This window comes from Mesoplodon bidens (genome assembly GCF_964165515.1).
Source record: "Mesoplodon bidens genome assembly, chromosome: 19".
NCBI classification, from domain to species: domain Eukaryota; kingdom Metazoa; phylum Chordata; class Mammalia; order Artiodactyla; family Ziphiidae; genus Mesoplodon; species Mesoplodon bidens.
Window position 1 is genome coordinate 4,798,733 of NC_138179.1, and position 22,489 is coordinate 4,821,221.

At 52.5% G+C, this 22,489-nt stretch overlaps 1 protein-coding gene across 3 annotated transcripts in view; it reads right to left on the reverse strand.

The window, feature by feature from the left end:
- CUEDC1 (CUE domain containing 1) overlaps positions 1 to 22,489 on the reverse strand; it is a 75,731-nt gene that overhangs the window by 33,048 nt on the left and 20,194 nt on the right. Inside the window, exon 2 of one of the 3 annotated variants that reach the window (XM_081218192.1) lies at positions 17,589 to 17,662. The exons of the other annotated variants lie outside the window; for them this stretch is intronic. The gene's annotated coding sequence lies outside the window, so the exon portion shown is untranslated. The remainder of the gene's footprint in view (positions 1 to 17,588; positions 17,663 to 22,489) is intronic. 3 annotated transcript variants of the gene reach the window in all.

Consider the following 22,489-nt stretch of genomic DNA (forward strand, 5'->3'; position numbering starts at 1 on the left):
TCCAAAGCAGCTGGACACTCCTTAGTCCCATGGCTCCTTGATGAGCGCTGTTAAAACACGAGGGATTCAGCTAGTGCTCAAGTACTTCTTGCTGGTGGCAAACAGGACTGACTCATCCTTCAAGGTTTATGAATCTTTGACAGAGGAGCCGTGGTGGTTTTCAGACCCACAGACACGGGGTGAATCCAGATTCCTGCTCCCTTTGTGTGGCACAAAGGGGGGAACCCGTGTGCGTGTGCAAAAGAACCAAAGAGGAAAGACCGACAGGAAAGGCAGGAGTGAAAACCCAGCCTCCACAGTGGGAAACATCTGTGAATTGTAGCCCAGGTCTGCTGATCCCAGCCGTTTAAAAATCCTGAAATAGATCATTCTCTCACTCTGAACGGTGATGATTGCCCCCAAATGATTGTGCTTTACATGTGCACAGCACTTTACAGTTTCCAGTGCTGGGGGCGAGTTCCACAAGCCAGGCTCTAGGCTGGGCCTGTTCCCCGAGAGCAGGGGCTCAGCTGGCACCATGCTGGGCACTTCACCTCCACGGAATCCTAGCAACAACCCTACGAGGTAGGAGGTGTTATCTTGCAGATGGGGAAACTGAGGCACAGAGGAATTAAATACCAAGCGGCTATGTCAGGATTCTACCCCAAAGCCCATGTTCCCAACCACTCACTGCAGTCACCCCACTTATAATGGGGAGCCTCTGATCTCTGCATGGGGCACAGAGGGAAACTGAGGCTCCAGAAGGGTTGGGAACGTGGGGTCACCCTGGGGCAGGAGAGAAGCGGCTGCATGGATTGGCCAGGAGCAGGGAGATAGCAAAGAAGGGGGTGCCCCCCAGCTCAGAGCTGAGCAGGCCGGTCCTGCCACACGCCTCCTCTGCCACAGGGGTCCCAGGGCCCACAGGACCCTGCCAGGCTCCGGCTCCCACCCCCAGCAGGGCCCCCCTGTCCGTCCCTGGGCTCTTCAAGTTGGGTTTCCATCCCAGCCACAGCGGGCAGCAGCTGAGTGAGTCAGGCCCAGCAGGAGGAAGTGGCCACACTTGAAAATCATTAACATGCAGGGCTGAGCTCAAGCCTTTGTTCTTGAGCAAGGACTGTAGCATTTCACTTTCAGGAAGGAGCTGGGAGGGTGGGGCAGGATCAGAATTGCACAACCAAATGCACAGGCTCAGACACACAGAGGTCCCACGTGGACAGTCTGCTTAGACGGCCCCTGCGGAAAAGTACAAGCAGACCCACGACCCTCACATAGGGCAGGTCCACACAGAGAGCGCAGGCCAACTCATCCCCTCTGCTTTTTAAATCAGAGAGGCCTTTCGACAGGGGTAAATCAGGGCTATGTGGTCAATCGGCTTCTAAGTCAGGGATGCCAAGCAAAGGGAGGACGCAGACAGGCAGCAGAGGGAGGGTGGGAACTCAGGCCTCCGACCCCGGCCTGACCACAGCGGGAGCCCCAGGTCAGAGAGGGACAGTTTGCCCCACGTCTGGCTGGCAGGGGCAGCCCCAGCTCTGGGCGACTGCCTTCCTACATGCCCCTCTTCCCAAAACACAGCATCGCTCTTCCAACCATGTGCCCCCCACACCCACCCTGCCCATGTCTCCCAGATGCAAGGAAAGCACAGCAAACAGCCTTCACGAGCTCCCCCAGCCGTGAGTGTCCAGGTGAACGTTTCAGGGCTGTAGCTCTTCCCTGAAAGAGTCACATCTCAGCCACTGGCAGTGGTGGGAAAGGCTGTGAAGTGAATTAGTTAATTCTGGGACAGGTTGGATGAAGGTTGGGGAGGTGAGAGGAAGGGAAGGGAGAAAAGTCAGTCAACAAGGAGAAACCTGTTTTTAAAAATGTAATACAGGGACTTCCCTGGTGGTGCAGTGGTTGAGAATCCACCTGCCAAGGCAGGGGACACGGGTTTGAGCCCTGGTCCGGGAAGATCCCACATGTCGCGGAGCAACTAAGCCCGTGCGCCACAAATACTGAGCCTGCGCTCTAGAGACCCTGAGCCACAACTACTGAGCCCACGCACCTAGAGCCCGTGCTCCGCGACAAGAGAAGCCACTGCAATGAGAAGCCCGTGCACCGCAACGAAGAGTAGCCCCCGCTCGCCGCAACTAGAGAAAGCCCGCACGCAGCAACGAAGACCCAGCACAGCCAAAAATTAATAAATAAAAAATAAATAAATTTATTTTTTTAAAAAATGTAATACAGGGAATTCCCTGGTGATCCAGTGGTTAGGACTCTGAACTCTCACTGCCAAGGACGCGGGTTCAGTTCCTGGTTGGGCAATTAAGATCCCGCAAGTCACGCAGCATGGCCAAAAAGAAAAAAAAATGTAATACAAACAAGAATAAAACAGCTTTGAGCGAGTCCCACGGCCCTTGGAACAGGACCGTCCCTAGATCCCAGGGAACAGACCCCCTGTTCCCCTCCCCACCTCGCAGGGGTCAGCCAGAGGCTAAGGTTTTACCCTGTTGCCCTCCTGCACCTCATTAGAGCTCAACCTCCAGGCCTTCAAGGAAATTGGTAGAAATGAGACCCTTGTCCTTTGTCAGTTAGGGCCCTCTGACACTCTCGGACAACCCCCTCTTCCCTTTGGGGGTGGCAGAGGGAAGTGGAAAGGAAAGTGGGCTTGTTTAGGGAAGCTGCCGGCTCCCAGAGTTGTGGGACATCTGGCAGGGGCAGGCCACCCACCAGGTCCAGCTCCCCCCGCCTCAAAGCCCCTCTGTTTGTAAAGGGCTTTTGGGGACAGGAAGCAATAAACAGAGTCAAGCGTCCAAGATGCAGGGGCTGATTATGCAGTTTGTGGATTTTCCAGGCCTCTTTGTACTCTCCCACCAGCTGCCTGGGGCTCTGCAGAAAAAGGTGCTGGCAAAAGATAGGCTGGTCCTTGGCTTGAAAGGTGGCCTTTTGCCAGGCCTAAGCTGGGTCTTTCCAAGTGTGTGAGGGCACAGCACGCCTTGATGGTCCCACAGGCTCCTTCTCAGAGCCCCGAAGAGAAACCCCGCCTGCCCCATGCTGTGAGAGTCTGGACTCATCTCTCTCTCCAGCCGCAGCTCACCTCTCTGCCCAGCTCTAAGTTACCTCCTCACTTCAAAGGAGGCTGACTCCCAGAATTCCCAGAGGGGAGGGTGTACCGCGCCAGGCTGCAGCTCGATAAGGCCAGGTGGGTGGCCCTCCTTCACAAAACACAGCTCAGCTAGTTTAGCTGCCCCAAGCGTACAGCAACTTGGGAAAAGCTGAGACTGATGTGGAAGGTGGTTCTGGGCCGTATGGCCTCCCCAGTGCCAAGGTCAGCTCTGGCAGCCGACGTGTGCAAAGCTGTGAGTGCATAGGGTTTGTGAAAATTGTCTCTCACTACCCAGGAACCGATACATGACACAAGGTGCATCCACAGAACGGAGAGGCACACAGCCGAGAACTTCAGGTGCAACATGGGATGACATGGAAAAAAACCAAGTGGCAGGGCCAGGTGTCCTGTGCACTACTTTTGTTGAAATGTCTGAGTGTATGCTTGTATATTTGGAGATGTACAGGGAGGGGTCCAAGTGGATACACACCAAACACTAAGTAGCAGTTGTCTAAAAGGGAGGGTTGCATCGTTACTTCATGTACCTCTGCATCCTTTGAAGTTTTTATAACAAACATGCATTGTTTTTCTAGTTAAAAGTTAAGAATTATTTTAAAAGGTACACTGTGACATAAAATGTACCGCTGTGGAAAACAGTTTGGTGGATCCTCGAAAAGTTAAACACAGAATTACCGTACGATAACGCAGTTCCACTCCCAGGTATATTCCCAAAAGAAGGGAAGGCAGAGATGCAGATATCTGAACACCAGTGTTCATAGCAACATTATCACTACAGCCCAAAGGTAGAAAGCACCCAAGTGTCTGTCACCGGATGAATGAACAAAATGTAGTCTATACATATGGAACCATGGAATATTATTCAGCCCCAAAAAGGAATGAAATTCTGATACATGCTATAACAGGGATGAACCCTGAAAACATGCTAAGTGATATAAGCCGGACACAAAAGGACAGACACTGTATGATTCCACTTTTATGAGGCACCTAGAATAGGCAAATTCTTAGAGACAGAAACTAGAGCAGAGTTTCCCAGGGACTGGGGGGACAGGGGAGTGGACAGAGATCGTTTAACGGGCACAGAGTTCCTGTTTGGGATGAAGAACAAGTTCTGGAAATGGACAGTGGTAATGACTGCACAACATTGTATGTGTACTTAATGTCGCTGAATTGCCACTTAAAAATAGTTACAGTGGTATGTTATGTTCATTTTATCACAGTGAAAATAAATAAAGACACACATCAGGCAGGATGAGGCACTGGGTTGTAGAAGAGGCTGCGCCTCACCGGGCAGAAGGGGGCTCTCCTTGGGCTGTGCAGGGAGCGGGCCAGCAGCACACAGGAAACCCTGCCTGCACGGAGGGGCTCTTTCGCCATCTGCATGGAGTAGTCCAGGGGGCAATGACAGCCCCGTTGATGAGGAATGTTCACATGGTCTGCAGAGTCACACATGCCACGGGGATGGCCGTGCAGGGATACTCTGTGGGACATTTGTAACGGTTGAGTTATGATACACTAGGAAACAGCTATTAGGAAAGGTTAGTGTGCCAGAACATGGAGCGTACATCTTGAGAGCCTTGGATAGGAGCTGGGAGAGGAGAGATGGCTGGCCTGCACTGCAGGGCGAAAGGAAGAGGAGGAGAGAGAGAGGATGAGCAGAGCTCTGTGCTGGAGGGTGCTCCGGCGGGCAGAAACCACTTCTTCACTCGTTCGTTCAACAAACATCACAGAGCACCCCCAGGTGCTAGCCAGTGGGGAAGTGAGGGCGAGAGGGGGATAAGAGGACCCACTCAGCTGGTGAAGACCTTAAGGCACCTTCACCCCACCACCCACCTTGCTCAAAAAATACACCCATAGGGCTTCCCTGGTGGCGCAGTGGTTGAGAGTCCGCCTGCCGATGCAGGGGACATGGGTTCATGCCCCGGTCCGGGAAGATCCCACATGCCGCGGAGCTACTAAGCCCGTGCGCCACAACTACTGAGCCTGCGTGCCACAACTACTGAAGCCTGCACGCCTAGAGCCCATGGTCTGCAACAAGGGAAGCCACCGCGATAAGAAGCCCGCGCACCACAACAAAGAGTAGCCCCCGCTCACCGCAACTAGAGAAAGCGCGCAGCGACGAAGACCCAACGCAGCCAAAAATTAATTAATTAATTAATTTTGCTTTTTAAAAAAAGGACATTGTATCCAGGGCCTTCCTGAAATGTGTAATGTGTGTATGTGTGCGCAGAGGCAAGAGGGGAGCAGGCAGTGTAGCCTTCTCAGACACGCGCTCCTTCCAGAACTGTACTGCCCAAGAAGGTAGCCACTAGTCACGTGTGGCCAGATAAATTTAAATTTTAATTATTTAAAACTAATAAAATTTAAAATCGGTTCCTCGGTCACGCGACCACATTTCAAGTGTTCAGTGGCCATCACGTTGAACAGCACATATATTAGAACATTTCCAACATCACAGGAAGTTCTATCAGACAGTGCTGTTCCAGAACCTACGGGGAGCCCCCCTCCTCAGCAGCATGAAGTCCTGGTGTACCGTAATTGGGGGGCTTCGTTACAATGATCTCGGGGGAACCAAGGACTGTGGGCACTTGATCCCCAACAGAAAAGCCCTTCCACAACCTTCTGGGAAGGGCAGGTAAGTGCAAAGACCCCCTTCTCCTGGGCAGGCAGAGCTGGGGTGAGTACTAGGCCCACTCCCCACTGGTGTCCTTGGCCTCTTCCAAGATCAAAGCTTTGGCCCGGTTCCCATGGTGAAACTTGACACCCAGGCAGGGAGAAGCAGGAATCCAGCTAGGAGCCCAAGTCTGGTTTCAGAACCTGCAGGGCCCTGGGCTCAAGGACCTGATTCAGAAAAGTCTCTCCCGCTTGCCCTGCCAGGACGAAGGGGGTGCTTAGCATCGGCAGGGCTCATCCATTGTCCCCTCTCCTGGGTGTGCCCCATGGTGGCCCTTGCATTGCCTCCTTGGGCTTCTGGGAAGGAGTCAGAGGAAGAGGGCAGCTGAGGCAGGGTGTGTGGTGATGGGGTACGGGAGGGATAGTGCTTGTTAAAGAAAGAAAACATCTGCTTCCAGGAACCCAATGCGCCAGGCTAAGGAAATGAATGAAAAGGGAGTCTGAAAGCACACAGAAGCCTGGGTGCCTGAGCCTGTATCTCAAGAAATTGTCAAGGCAACTCCTGCCCCTGCAACACACACACCGCACACAATGATAGAAATGGCTGAGACAGCTTCACTCCTGACTTAACTGATCTCCTCAAGAATTTCCCCATTTGAGTCAAAGGGGAATCCCTGTCCTCCCCCCAGGCTGTCTCAGCTTGGCCCTGAAAGTCAACCAAAATGAGCTGTATATCTGCAGTTTTTCCTGCAAGCTGCAGATTGGGGGCTAGGGGCTGGGAGGTGGGTGGGCAGACAACCCACAAAGGGTGGGAACAGCTGGAAATGAAGCCCAAGGGAGGACCGGTGAACAGGGGTTCCGGTTCTGACTCTGCCACACAGATCCTTGAGCAAGCTCCTTTCTCCTTTCAACCTTTTTTAAAAAATAAAACAGATACCGAAAACGGCACAAAATGCATGTAAGTTTAATGAATTATCATAAGGCAAACACCTTTCAACCACTCATGTCAAGAAATGAAACTCTGCCAGGTGCTCCAAAACCCTCTCCACGTGCCACAAACTGTGTGCATGGTAATCACTTCCTTGCATTTCTTAACCCTCAAATGTGCATGCCTGAACGCTATACTTAAGTCTTGCACGTTGTCTTTAAAGTCTATTTTAATCTACAGGTTCCCCGTTCATCCCTTTTGTTCCTTGTAATTTATGAGCTGCACAACCCAGGCTGTTTAACTTCAGACTTCCCTACTATCTGAAGTTCATGGAACAAGTTTCCTTTTCTCCCTGAGCCTTAGTCACTGCTTCCTTACCGGTGCCACCCTGCCCATCTTAGGGCACTCCTGTCAACAACAAAAAGAGACAGCCTCAGAGCACGTCAGGAAATGCTTATGATACTTTGTTAAGCAAAGGATGCAGGATGCAAACTGATACATATGGTATGCTTTCAACTACATAAAGGAAAGATGCATAGGAAGAAGGAGCAGAAGGAAATACTCCAATGTATCAATAGTTGTCCTGGATGGTGGTGGAATTCTGTACCCCCCGTTCTCTTTCTTGTATTTTCCACAATTAGCATATAACAGTGTGATAGGGGACAAATCATTTTTAAACATTTTCAAGAAAAGAGCGCTCTGAAAGCGTGGCACGAGATCAAATGTGTCACCAGGCTTGTCTACTCTCCTGTCATAGGACCACTTGGCTTTGCTCTCTGCTCCCACGGCCACCCCCAATCCAGCTGGGGTCCTCAGCATCCCAAGCCTGCTTCCCTTGATGCCTCCTGGCTGGTCAGCCCGTCTCCTTCCTGTCTTTTCTCTGTGCTGCCAACAGAAGAACTCATCTAAAACACGCCAGGTCGCTTCCCAGCCCCTCGGTCTCTTGTGTAAAGATCAGACCCCTTCCTTTTTCTGCATCAGCCGTCACCACACTCAGCGGGCATCAGGGGCACCTGCAGGGCTTGTCAAACACCCACTGCTGGGCTCTACCCCTGATGCCACTGGTTCAGGGACCACAGAGCACGGCCGTCTGCACCTCTCCTCTGTCCTCATAAACAAGGCCTGTCCAGCTTTCAAGCCCCTCTCAGGTTCCCCTTTTCCATGAGGCAGTTTCTGGAAACTTCGGCCAATATTGATCCCCCTCTGCTCTTCCAGATCAGCCACAGCACTCAAAGCGGTCTGGTGGCCTCGAAGACGGGAGAGAGCACTGAGTGGCCGTCATGGTGGGCAAGGGGGCACGGCATCATTTGCTGCCTCCCTCTATCGGACCTCAGGGCACACTCAGGGAGGGACACTTCTTCAGCGCCCCCATGCCACCCAGGGGGTGTTCTGCAGGTACCAGGCAAACTGGGTGTGTTTCATTCACAGACACCCCAGTGACATTCACACACGGGCTTCTAATGATTCACTCATTCATTCACTGGCAGACAAAAAACACTTAGGGAGGACCTACTGTGTGCCAGGATACACAAGATAAAAAGAACAAGAATTACAATAGCGTGGGTTACAGCAGAAAGGGCTCTGTGAGGAGCCCTTCCAACTGCAGCCCCGGAGACCGCTGCACACACAGAACCGTGGCCTGACAGGCAGGTGTTGGTGCCGCCGGTAAGCACACACAGGTGTGGACGCGCCCTTGTGCAGCCATGGGAAAGGCTTGATTGCCGGTCACAGGCTTCGTTGTCCCCCAGCTAAGCCACCCTGGAGTCGGGGACAGGATTTATGGGTAGATATTGTTAGGAGAACAGATGTCCAGGCAGGCGGGCAGAGCAACTGGGAACAGTGGTCGTGACTGTGCCAGCCTGGAACCCAGCGGAGGGAGGCAAGAAGACACCGCAGTGTCTGAGGAGCAGACCCCTACCCCGCTTCTTCGAACACCCGGGGCTCGAGACCCTTACGCCCTCTGCCCAGCAAGACGCTCAGCAGGCTGAAGACACCGTGGACTCTGTAAGGCAGGTTCTGGCTTCTCCATGACCTTGGACAACGTTTACTTCCTTGTGCCCCAGTTCCACTATCTAATAATACCTTTTTAAAAAGTAAGTGAAGCCAAAAAACAAGATGATAGAGATCACCGTCGGAAGAATAAAAGGACAGATTAAAAACAGACAACAACAATGCCACTTTGTAAAAGTAAGAGGAAGTACAAGGAGATTGGGCAGGGGAGATCCATCGGCGCCTCAGTGTGGAAACCCTAAAGGTACTCGGGCATCCCTGAAGCCAGGATTCTCAGGTGGAGGGGTCTAGCAGGGTCTCAGGGAGCTTCTGAAAGGCAAAGGTCCAGGGCCCGCTACTGAACCAGAATCTCCTGCGGTGCACACAATCCTCGTCCCCCAAACCCCAAGCAAGTCAAAGAGGCTCAGGGGGGCTTTCCTGGTGGCGCAGTGGTTGAGAGTCCGCCTGCCAACGCAGGGGACACGGGTTCGTGCCCCGGTCCGGGAAGATCCCACATGCCGCGGAGCGGCTGGGCCCGTGAGCCATGGCCGCTGAGCCTGCGCGTCCGGAGCCTGTGCTCCGCAACGGGAGAGGCCACAGCGGTGAGAGGCCCGCGTACCACAAAAAAAAAAAAAAAAAAGAGGCTCAGGGGTATTCTGGGCCGCTCCCAGTGTATCTGGGATAGATATACTATCTCAGAGGTGAATGGCAAATTATTATCTCAAAGAGGGGGAGGGAGGGACAGTGGCCGCAGGGAAAACATCAAGGGAGCTCAGAGACAAGCTGGAGGCGAGAAGGAACGTCAGTATTGAGGTGCCCTTCCTTTCTGCTCCCCACTCCAGAAATCTGGTCCTGGAGAGGAGATAACCTTCTCTTCGCACAGGTTGACCAGTCCTCCAGGGACCTGCTGCTTCAGCCACGCATGGCCGAGTCCTGGGCTGCTCCTTCCTCTGGCCACCATACCATCCCAGCACTTTTCCCTAGTCCTGAGCTCTTAACGCCTCGGCCCTAACAGCCTCACCCTGACCAACTGCAATTTTAGGATTCAGAACACAGACCTCCTCCTCCAGGAAGCCTTCCCAGATGCACTCCTTGGCTCTCCCCTACATGGCCTGGGCCTGTTAGATTCTTGCTGCACCATCAAAATGGCAGCACTAGTCACATGATATCAAAGTTACCAATGTGCCAGTTGGTGGCCCTGACAGAGCAGGCATTTTTGGGTCTCATTCAGCTCTCTGTCCCCAACGCCTGGTTCAGTGCCCAGCATAAAGCAGGTAAGCAATATGTACACGCAGACCTCGTTTCACTGCCATTCACGTTATTGCACTTTACAGATGCTGAGTTTTTTACAAATTGAAGGTTTGTGGCAACCCTGCATCGAGCAAGTCTCTTGGTGCCATTTTTCCAACAGCACTTGCTCAGTTTGTGTCTCGGTGTCACATTTTGGTAATTCTCACCATATTTCAAACTTTTTCATTATTATTATATTTGAGATGGTGATCTGTGATCAGTGATCTTTGATGTTACAACTGTGACTGGCTGAAGCCTCAGATGATGGTTAGCATTTTTTTCTCAGTGAAGTATTTTTTAATTAAGGCATGTACATTGTTTTTTTTAAGACATAATGCTATTACACACTTAATAGACCACAGTATAGGGTAAACATAATTTTTATATGCACTAGGAAACCAAAAAACGTGTGTGACTCACTTTGCTGCGATATTCACTTTATTGTGGCGGTCTGGAACCGAACCTACAACATTTCTGAGGTCTGCCTGTATATTTATGCTGATCAGGAGAAAGGGAGGGGAGGAAAATTTAAATCAAACAACGGCACACTTTTCAAAACTCTAGGGAAATTATAGCAAATATTTTCTTTAGCGCTGCCTATGTGCCACAGAGAAGCCTGAGACACAGGGAGGGAAGGACGGCCACGGTGGCAGAACTGGGTGAGAACCCAGGCAGTTTGGCTCCAGAGTCGCTGCTCTCAACCACTCTGCCATGGTACCTGTGGTTCAAAGGGAAAAGAGAAACGAGTAAAACCTGGAGAAAAGAGCTCCCCCTGCAGTCCTTGCTCCTGTGGCTTGGGGGTCACCCTTCGGACGAAGTCGGACGAAGCAGAGATTCAGGCTGCTGCCCACGGGAGCAGAAGCAATTGGTGAAGGCCTCTCTCAGTGAGGTGCCAGGGACCCTGCTGCAGCCCCTGGGAGAGCCCGGGAGTTAGCAGTCCCAACTGGGAGCTCCCGGAGGTCAGTTTAGAAACAGGGACAGGGATGGTGCCATCCAGGGCCTTTTTGCTCTGGGCTAGTGAGAGGATGTCCCACCAGGCCAGGGGGCTTCATTCAGCAGAGGCTATGAGGAGAAGCGGGGACCCTGGGTGGCATAAAAGTAGGCAGGAGAGGAAATGCATTCAGAGTTAACCGGAATGACTGAAAATGGACCACACGCCAGGCACTTGGTGACGTGCGTCCCCACGGGATTTAATTTTCACACCAACCCAGTGAGGCAGCTGCCAGTCTCCTCGTCTTACCAACAGGAAACTCGGGCACTGTTCTGCTGGGACAAGAGAGGGCAGGGAGGCAAGCCTCCCAAATCAGGTGTGTTTGGCCAAGGCTGAGTGGATGTAAGGGTCTTTGGGTAAAGCATTAAGGCTACCTGCTCTTTGTTCTCTTTCTTAAAGGCAGACCAAATAAAATGGGATTTAGGTGAGACTCCAGAAGGAACTTTCTTGACTGTAAAGAGGCGTTAGAAAGAGCACTTCCCAGGAGAGACCCCTGAACAGCGCATCCCTCCAGCGAGTGCCTGCCCTGCAGCAGGAGACTGGACCGCCTGACCTCTATCACCACGAGAGCATCACCTGACGCACTCGGAGTTCCCCTCAGACATCTTGACTCCAGCTCCAGTCTCAAGGGAGGCTTTTGGACAACACAAATCTGAGGTTAAACACATCCTTTGCTAAATCTGACAAGCAGACGGGTGGAGAGTTCCGAGATTGAAATGAAGCGTGGAGCTGGCGTATTTGATCAACGAGTAAGGCTGGCACGAGCGTGGTACTGAGTGATAAAAGCCTACTGTTTCGCCTGTTGGATAACACAGCTTGTCGAGCCAGCAGTGGCCGAGATGACCACAGGAAGTGTGGCAGGCAAGCCGCTCAGGCAGAAAACTGCTCAGGAAGCCCGGTCCTGCGTGGGCCACCCTCGCCTACTTGCTACCGAGCTGCTGGGGGTCCGTGAGGACACAGAGCACACCTGCTGTCGCCCTGGGCTGCTCGGGCCAACACTTTTGCCTTGACCTGGAACAGCAGTCTCCCTGCCGTGATCAGCCCGGGAATGCAGGACACCCTGGGCAGGAGGAGGGGGCACCTGGGGGCCTGGATCACATGCAAAATGCTCAGTCTAGTCTAAAGAGAGGCTCCCAATTCTGAAGTTTCATTTCAAACCAGGCAACTCACTGGTTTGAGTCAAACACAGAATTTACTATTTACCATAGAACAATCATATGGCAATGATTTTGCAGTTTACCCAGATGTGGGGCTTCCTTAGGGTAAGAGGGGTCACAGTATCAAAGAGATTCAAAAACCAAGGCCTGGAAAGGTTAAAGGCCTCATGCAAAGTTCCTGCCAGAGGATCAGCAGGTGCCAGCTCTCCCACCAGCTTCCCGCCCCACGTGGCCAGCAGCTGCCTCTGTGCTGTGAGTACGGGCTGGGGGAGGGGGGCCCGAGGGGGCTGAGTGTCTATAAACCAAGGCGCACTCGCTCCACGCATGGCCTCCTGACGCACGAGGCTCCACCACACACGCCAAGCCCAGGCACGGGTCCCCAGCTGGAGGACTGACTATGGCTCCCCCAACCTGGGAGCTCCAGGCCACTGCAAGTCTCCCTGTGCAGTTCCCACCTTCCCCTTTGATCCCAAGAGGGGAAGAGGGTGGAGAGCAAGGAAACCTCCCCAGTCTGCAGGCATCAATTTGCCCAAAGCAAGGGCAACAGAAAGGCTGCGCCTGTTTCCATGGAGACGCGATGGGCGAAGCAAAACAGAGCGAGAAACACAAACCGTCACCACCTTCTGGGCCAGTGTGATGTATGTTGTCGGGCCAGAGCCCAGACAGGAAGACATCGGAAGGATTACAGGTAATCAGAAGGCAGCAGCCAAACCGGAAGCCCTTTCAGTAGGTGGAGAGGGAGGCGCACCACCCCCACCAGCCCCCAGGCCTACACATTAGCCTGGCCCCCACTCTTGAGAGAGACCCTGAACAAAAAAAAACCCAAACCGAAGTCCGAAGTGAATCATTATTCACTTTACAAAAGGATTCTTTGCTTGACAAAGGGATTCCTTGAAAGGGCCAGAGCCCAAGGTAGACTGGAGCTTTGCTTTGTTTCATTATTTACTTCTGTGGGCCAGAGGAGGAGGAGGGGAAGGGAGTAACTTGCAGCTGGAAGTTTGTTAGAAAAGATGACAAAATTCCTACGGGGTGGAGACAAGACTGTGCTTCCAAAACATTTGCCGGGAGAGGCCCTCGAGAAATCGAGCCAGGGCAGCTTTCAAACAGAAGGCAAGAGAGCCCGAGTGCCCGTGGCCCGTCCCCCCGGGAAGGGCACAGCACAGCAGGCGGGCAGCAGAGTTTCCAACAGGCCCCCACGGGGTGGACCCCAGAGCCATCAGGCTGCGAGGAAAAGCAGGGAGCAGTAAGGGGCAGCCTTGTGCCCTGCAGCAGCAGGAAGGCAGGAGGCCAGCGGCTGGCTCAGCAGGTGGCAGGGGTGTCACCCTTTATCAGGTGACATTTATGAAGCATCTCTTTGCATGTGTTTGCCATCCTGGGGCGGCAAACTTGGAGAGTCTCAACCAGGCCTTCCCTCCACTCGGTCTTTTTCATAATTCCTACGAGGAACAAGAAACAAGCGTAGCAACAGCAAGAATATTTCCTGAGCATGCTAACTAGCCATTGTCTCCTGTATCCCCTCAACCGCCCCCATGAGGGAGACATTATTCTTATTCCCATTTACCCATGTGGAGACAGGCACAGAGAGGTAAGTAACTTGCCCAAGGTCATGCAGCTAGTAAGTAGCAAAGCCAGGATTCAGATACAAGTTTGCCCAACTTCAAAGCCTGTGAACACTAGGCTAAATGCCTGCCACATCAGCCCATTTCACAGACAGAGATGCCAAGGAGGAGAGAATGCAAGCCTCCCCTGGGAAGGCCAGCCAGCTTTCTTGGTGGGGTGCGTGGACCGCTCTGTGGCCATTAAGTCACTCACCGGGTCTGGGCCTCAGTTTACCTCTCTGCCATTCATCAGTATAGTGTGAGTCCCCCACTACCTCGCTGAGAGAGAGGAACTGGGAAGAAACGTGGGGCAAGGTCCAGGGTTGTCATCAGGGAGCCCATGGGAGGAACAGGCTCAGTCCCAGCTCCAAAGATTCACAGAGATCCACAGGCTCTGGGTTGAGCAATGTGATGTTCACAGAGCAAAAGCCTAGGCAGCATCTCCAGGAGGCATCTGGTTCAATGGTCTGCCCACCAAGGCACACCTGGGAAACTCGGGGACTTCCTGACATGGGTGGCCTTCAGGGAATCCATTTCCGAAGCCTCCACTTCCCCGTGGCGTCCTCCCACATACCAATGTGCTGGGAACCATCGGAGCCCACCAGCTCTCTTTCGAGGTGGCCCTCCTCAACACTTCCCCGAAGAAAGGTCCATTCCCCCAGCCACCCAACTTTACCCTGGTGCTTTGCCCTGGTAAAAGCCACCAAACAAAGGGACAACTCAAGAATGCAGGGACTCCTGGGAGGAGTCTCCTGAGGATGGACATTGAGAAGGGAGCGGCCTTATTTTACCAAGACCTTCTCTAGCTTATCTACCCATCTGTTTATTTTAGAATTAGGAAGGAAGGAAGCTGACACAGGGACACCTGTTTAACACATTTATTTGAATCAAAAAACGGAGTCAGAGTTTTTCCAACACAAAGCATGATTTGGCTGACGGTCTAACAACGAGGTCCAGCTTTGCCAGTCAGGAATTACAGCAGACATTTTCCATAACTGCGTGGGCTGAGTTCGCCGTTCTAGGCTTTGGCAAAATAAGCCTGGAAATACGCTCTGCTTAAAGTTATGAGAAAAAAATTTTATATGTGAAGTTTTAAATGTGTAAGGAGATACAGTTTTTCAAAATTCTTTTGGCAGGTGTGGGAGCAAAAAAAGTTTGAAGCCTGTGTCTTTACTTCCCTGGAGCCACACTCAGAGGCTGTAGCTTCCACACCACCCACTGGGCCATGAGGGTAATAGGTTCTCAAGAGAAGGCAGCTGCAGTGCATATGACAAGCATTCGACCTGGACCCAGAGTGTAAGTTTATTTCTGCTACTTCTTAGCTGTGTGGATCTGGTTAAGTCACCCAAACTCCCTGAGACTCAGCTTCCCCATAAACAAATGGGAATAATACCATATGAGACATATTAAAAATCCTGATGTGGGGCTTCCCTGGGGGCGCAGTGGTTAAGAATCCACCTGCCAATGCAGGGGACACGGGTTCGAGCCCTGGTCCGGGAAGATCCCACATGCTGCAGAGCAACTAAGCCCGTACGCCACACCTACTGAGCCTGCGCTCTAGAGCCCGTGAGCCACAACTACTGAAGCCCGCATGCCTAGAGCCCGTGCTCCGCAACAAGAGAAGCCACCGCAATGAGAAGCCCGCGCACCACACGAAGAGTAGCCCCCGCTCGCCGCAACTAGAGAAAGCCCGCGCGCAGCAACGAAGACCCAACGCAGCCCCAAAAAAAAAAAAAATCCTGATGTGATGATGATAACATTAAATGAATAACAGAGAAGTGCACGGCACGAACAGCACCAAATAGTAGCCAACCAGCAAGTGTCTTCTGTTTGGCTTGGACAACTTGATGGTCTCTATTTCCAGATGGTACTAATAACTGATACTTACTGAGCACTTACTATGTGCCAGGCACTGGACTAGGTGCTTCACAGGCCCCAGTTCATTTTGTCTTCACATCAATCCTATCGGTAAGGTGTCATTCTCATTCCTCGATTTATAAGCACAGAAAGCTCACACACTTGCCCAGCTCAGTTGGCTAGAGATTAAAGCCCCAGTGGGTCTGTTCAGTTCCAGAGCCCGTGCTCTAAACCCTCCCTATTCAAAGTGCGGCCTCCGACTGGCAGCATCTGCACCAACTGGGACCTTATTAGAAATGCAGGATCCCAGGGCCTACTCCATACCTACTGAATCAGAATCTGCATTCTAGCAAAATCTACGGTTGATTCCCATCCCTGTTGGAGAATCCCTGCTCTAGATCACCAGTCCAGCTGATTTACAACCTGGTTTTATCTTGCTGAAGGCAATATTAGTATGTTTGCTTTCTCCACACGTGCACACACACAACTGGCAAGTAAAGCAAGCAAGGTGGTTAGGGGTTACAGTAATCCATCAGTGACACATGCAAAAGGCATATTTTAAAAAGGGCTGGGAGGACTCACGTCAAACACTCATCAGTGGTTACCTCTGAGGAGTGGGATGGGATGGGGAGAAGGGGTGGTGGAAGGGGGGCCATTTGTTTTTTTTATTTTTTTCGTTTTTAATATTTATCTATTTATTTGGCGGCACCGGGTCTTAGTTGTGGCACACAGGATCTTTAGTTACGGCATGCGGACTCTTAGTTGCAGCATGCGGGATCTAGCTCCCTGAACAGGGATCGATCCCGGGCCCCCTGCCTTGGGAGCAGGGAGTCTTAGCCTCTGGACCACCAGGGAAGTCTCAGGCCATTTGTAGTATTTGACATTTTTAATAAAGAGCATGGAGTTGTTGATTGGTTACACACTTTTTCATGAAGAGCATGACACTCCCCCGGGAGGCCAGGAAGGGGGTCCCTAGGGAAGTGTTGGTAGGAGAAAAGGGTTGCTGGCCTTGTAGTCCTAAGACCTGGATGCAAGGCCACGCTCTGCCCCTAATTTGCCTCGGGACAGCAGGGCTCTCACTTGGCGTCTGTGGGCCTGTGTTTCCCCCACGATAGAGGGGGGTCGCCCCACGCACCCTTCCAAGCCCCACAGCATGGGTGCAGGGACCAACCGCGCAGCGCAATGCACCAGAGGCCTGTGTGAAGAACAGGGTGCTGTGTTTCTTGAGAGGAAAAGCGACGGAAGAAAGCGGTGAGACATTCCCCCTCACTCATTCCATTCCCCAAACACAGACCGTCCATGACTTTATAAGGAAGACACACACAGCAACCTGGATTTAGAGTCCGTGGGAGCCCCAGGCTGAGTTTCAAATCCTTATTCGAACTTAGAAGTTAGGTTTGGACGTGGTTCAAGACACAGAAAGAAAAAGGGCTGTTTCTCAGCATCTTGCCCATTCTCTTTGCTCCTCGCCGGGTTTCTCGGCAGGCTCAGGCCTCGGGGGTGCCGTGCTGGGGCACAGATGCTCCCCTCTGCTGTGCCTTCCATGCCACCCCACGCACGGCCCCAGCCCCGGCACTGCCTCCCAGCTGCTCTGAGGGTCCACAGTTCGGCCCACTCTGGCCGATGCCTTAGATTCCCCACTTTTATCTTAGAACTGGAAAGAGCAGCAAGTCCTCCCCTAGCTTGTCTTGGGGGAGGGAGGGGTGGAGTCTGGGTCCACAGGGATAAAGGCACCCGCTCAAACCCACAAAGCTAGCTTAACATAAACAGAGCTGGGTCGGGTTCTCTGTGACCTTTGGAAACACCTCCTTGTCCTTAAGATTTTTCCATCAGTCCTTTGCAACTTGTCCCCTCATTCTGAGAGACGCACAGATCTGAAGGATAAAAGCTGCTGTGCTTTTCCTCAAACTGAATGATCCTAAAACCACACAGTCTGAAGGTATCATTGAAACTGAGCCAGAAAAGAATCCCCTGTCAGATTTTCCAGTGAGAACCAGGCCCTTCGAAACCATTATGAGCTTCAGCTACAGTGAAGTAATGGCAAAAGAAGCCTCCACGCAGGCAGTTCCAGCCCTAATATACTTACGTGGCCTTAGGCACCTATCTTCACCTCTCCGAGCCTCAGTTTTCTCATATGCAAGACAGTGAGAGAACCGGCACCTTTCGGGTTTAAAAAGAAGATTCTAGAATAAAGAATAAAGCCTTTCATGCAGAGTAGGAGCTCAGTAAATCGCAACTATTACCATCATAATCATCTCATTCAGGACTATCCATCCCAAAGACAGGGGTCTGTCTAAATCAGTTCTCCACTCCTGTCACACACTAGAATCACCTAAGGAAAGTTTTTTCCTTTTTTAAAAATACCAGTGCCCAGATCTTATCCCCAGTGACTCTGATTCAGTGGTGTGGATTAGGCCCGAGGGAATCAGTACATTTTTTACAGCTCTCCAGGTGATTCTAATGTGCACCTGTGACTCTAAATGTGACTCTAACTGTGCTCTAAATCCTTGCTTCTCAACCTTTAATGTGCACACAAATCTCCTAGGGGTCTTGCTAAAATGCAAGTTCTGACTCAGTAGGGTTAGCATGAGGCCTGAGATTCTGCATTTTCAACTAGCCCCCAGGTGATGCCAGTGCTACTGCTTCATGGTCTCAGGAGGAATGGCACCCAAAACTCAAGGTCTTGGGCAGATGGCTGGCAAGTTTATAAGATTCTTCTCTGGAAGTCTCAAAGGCTGGCTCTGTCCAGTCAAGCTAGAGCTCACTGCCTCCTGGAAGTAGACAGTCAACTATACGCCCTCAGACTGGGGCACAAGGACCCAGAACCGAGCTTGTCGTCAGATGACCCTCTCTTTGGCTTCATGTTGTTGTTTTTTGGCGGTGGTGGGTGAGGCAGGTAGGGGTGATCTAGCAAGAGCCTGCAGACAAGCGTGGCCACAAAGGCACACTAGCAAGTTAATCATGACACTGCACCCTGCATTCCTGTGGAGTTGCCTTCTCAACACCGTCTAAGACAAAAGCCAGAAGGAAAGGGTCCTAGTTACTTTCACTCAGATTGGCGGGGTGTAGGAGGGCATGGCCCGACCTGGCACCGTGTCCCATCCAGAAGAAGCTGAAAACAACTGCACCTCTGGTCAGCCTGCCTCCTCTGATCAGCCAAGCAGGAAAGCTTCCTGCCTGGAGCTGGCTAGGTAAGTGCACAGTTGAAGGGACTCCAGGGAAACATGAGCTGGGAAGGGGCTGGATGGGCAAGTCGCTCCGGCTTTGAGGGTCGTGCATTCTGTGACCCTAAACAACATCAACAACCCAACACTGACTGGGCACCTATTATGTGCCAGAGAATTTTACAGAAACACTCTAATTTGATCCTCACGTCAACTTTGCAAGTCAGGCATCACTGCTTTCATTGTACAGATGAGGAGACTGAGGCTCAGTGGATAAGTAATGGAACTTACAGAGGACAGAGTCAGGATCGGAAGCCAAGCTCAAAACTTAAATCTCTAGATGCCTCAACTTACCCTTTCACAAGAAAGGGAAAAGGGTATAAATCAACAGAACTGAAAGTGGCTTTGGGTCTCCAAGGACAAAGGCTGATGCTTGTTAGCATTGTTATTAATCATCATCCTCATCAGAAGTGTAGTTAAGAGATACTGGGAGGGCTTCCCTGGTGGTGCAGTGGTTGAGAATCCGCCTGCCGATGCAGGGGACGCGGGTTCGTGCCCTGGTCCGGGAAGATCCCACATGCCGTGGAGCGGCTGGGCCCGTGAGCCATGGCTGCTGAGCCTGCGTGTCCGGAGCCTGTGCCCCGCAGCGGGAGAGGCCACAACAGTGAGAGGCCCGCGTACCGCAAAAAAAAAAAAGAGAGAGATACTGGGAGAAAAGGTTGGTGTCTGTCCTGACATTCAGGTGTCTAAGCCCAGACCCCTGCGGTCCCCAGGCCCTTGAGGGGAGGGTGAAATGCACCTGACGACTCCAGGGTGAATACAGGAGCCTTCAGGGGAAGGCCCGGCTGTGGGATACAGCTAGGGTCCAAAAACCCAACAGCTCAAGGAAGGACACAGAGCTGAGGCACAGCTGCATGTTCCCGGCACCTGGGCCACCGTGCCAGGCCCAAGGCTGGAAATGAAACTCAACTTATGTGCCCATGGGTCCTGAGGGCCAACCTGAACCTGTGCTCCATCGCCTCACCCCTGCATAAGTCGTGGAGGCTTCCTGAAACAGCCAGGGGCCGTTCAAGGACTACGGCACCAAGGGCCAAAGAGGCCATGCTGGGAGCCTCCGTCCCATTGGGCCCCAGGCCCCTCCTCCCAGCACCCTGGCAGCTCTGGATTAATATTACACCCATACAACCCCTACAGTGGCTCCTGACCATCCCGCTCCGTGAAGTTCTGAGGCTTAAAATAAAGACAAGCTGGAGGTGGGCGGGGTGGGGGGGGAACAGCAACAACAACAGGGGATGCCCAAGGAAGCAACAGTGTAGCCAGTGAAAATGTTTTAAAACCACACCATTTCACTAAGAATGTTCATTCTACGGTGTTACATGAAAAAGCCACATACAGAAGTATGTAATCAGTAAGATTACAACTAATTTTTTTAAGAATCTCTGCACATTAAAATAAAGAGCAGGGGGAAATACGATCAAATGTTATTGGTGGCACCATTTAAATGATCAGAATGATCATTTTTGTTGGAAATTAAGCATTTTCCAGTTTTTCTGGAAAGTAATACAGAATGTAAACTACACAGGGGCCAAAGGAGCACATTTTTTTTTTTTTAATTGAAGGACACTTGATTTACAAGAGGAGCACATTCTGACTAAAGTCCGTGTGTCTGAGGAGTCAGGATGAAGACTTGCAGAGAGGGCACAGCCCAGGCGAGGCAGCTCACAGCAATGAGATGGAACAGGCACGTCTGCAGTCCAAGGCCACGGGGCTATGGTGCTCAGACCTGGGCCAGCGGGCCAGTGGGGGACCCTTCCCAAGGGGCTGGAATTCTCCAGGGAACATAACAGAAAGCCCCTTAACCCCTGAAGTGCTCTAAAGGACTCTGGTGAACGGCGCCACTGAAGGCGTGCAGTCAGGTGCCCTGCCCCGCGCTGGGGGCAGCAGACAGCTGCCACTGCAGGCTCCAGGGTCCCTCGAGACTCCCGCCGAGGAGGATTCCTGCCTGTGCTGCGAAGCCCCACCAGCACAAGGACAGAAGAGAGCTGAGCTTCACCATATGGGGCTCAGGAGCCTCCTGGGAATGCCGGCTGGAGGGGGAATGGCAGGTCCCTAAGCCCTGTGCAAATGTGAAGGAGGGAAGAGGTTTAAAGTGAAGGAACAGCACCAGCTGTCGCCAAAACAACACTAATTACAGGGGCTGTGCCGCCCGAACCAGGCCGGGTTCTGCAAGCAAAGATCCTCCCAGGGGCCTGGCAGTCACCCAGCCGCCTGTGCTTTGCTGCCTTGTGGATGGGCTGCAGGCCTGTCACCCAGTTGGGCAGGGAAGCCCAGGTCCAGAAAGCGGCTTCCACAGGTCCTGCTTACTGAGACGTCTCCATCACAGGGTCAGTTGCCTGTGCTGCGGGCCAGGGCCAGGAGACACTGGAATGTGGACAGGACTAGAGAAGCTCCTTCTCTGGAGTTTTTTTTTTCTTTTTTTCTTTTTTTGGCTGCGTCGGGTCTTCGTTGCTGCTCGCGGGCTTTCTCTAGTTGCAGCGAGCAGGGGTTACTCTTCATTGCAGTGCGCGGGCTTCTCATTGTGGTGGCTTCTCTTGCTGCAGAGCACGGGCTCTAGGCATGCAGGCTTCAGTAGTCGTGGCTCGTGGGCTCAGCAGTTGCGGCTCACGGGCTCTAGAGTGCAGGCTCAGTAGCTGTGGCACGCGGGCTTCAGTAGTTGTGGCTCGCGGGCTCTAGAGTGCAGGCTCAGTAGTTGTGGCACACGGGCTTAGCTGCTCCGTGGCATGTGGGATCTTCCCGGACCAGGGCTCGAACCCACGTCCCCTGCGTTGGCAGGAGGATTCTTAACCACTGCACCACCAGGGAAGCCCTCTGGAGCTTTTAAAGACCTAAGTATCTGGAATAGCAACAGTAAAATAGGAAAAAATTGATGTCCTCGTCCCTTGAAGCTGGGGGAGGGGCAGAGTCCAGCGGAGAGACCAGAAATGCCAGTTCTCAGGGGCCCCTCACTCGCAGCTCACAGCGCATCACGGCAAGGAGCGCAAGTGCACCATCACTGACGGGGGGGGAGGGGTGGGGGTGGGCCCCAGACGTCCTCCTGCCCAAGGCGTTTCTGCTGAGGCCCTGGGGTGGACTGAAAAAGGCCCACACTCAGGAAGCCAAGGAGGTAGGAAGCGCCCGGGTCCAGACCCGGGTGTTGTCCCTGTTCTGTGGCTTCCTAGCCATGGGGCTGGTGCCAAGCCGCTTCACTCCCCTAAATTAGGTGTAAGCTAAGTGAGGAGGTACCCATCCTCGCTACTGCATCAAAACGTGTGCGGATCCACGAGAAATGCATGCGACGGTATTTCTAAGACTATCGAATTCTAAACAAATGGAAGGTGTCATTATGACTAGTGGCGTCATTATAAAGCGGGGGCATTTTGCTTCTCTCTCATGACAACATGCAAATTAGAAGCAAAAACAGACACATGCCTTGTTTTCCAAGCCCTTCACCCACACACTCTAAAACAGGACTGGATGGGGCAGCCTCAGGAACATAGGATAGGGCTCCTGAACCGGAGGGGAAAGGGAAAGGGAGAAAGGAGTAAACAAAACCAGCGAGACTAGGGAAGAAGAAGGTTAGAACCCAGATTCTGGCCTCCTGGGAACGAGCCCCGCGTCCCTGGGAAAGAGGCTGAGATGAAAGAGAGGCACAGCTGGGGGAAAAGAGGCCGTGAGAACAGGATGCGATTGTTCACCAGGACAGGCTAGGCAGCAACCCCGGCTTTGTGCGTTGATGTAATTAAGGCCCGGTAGGTGGGGGCCGAGGTTTGGAATCCTTTAGCTC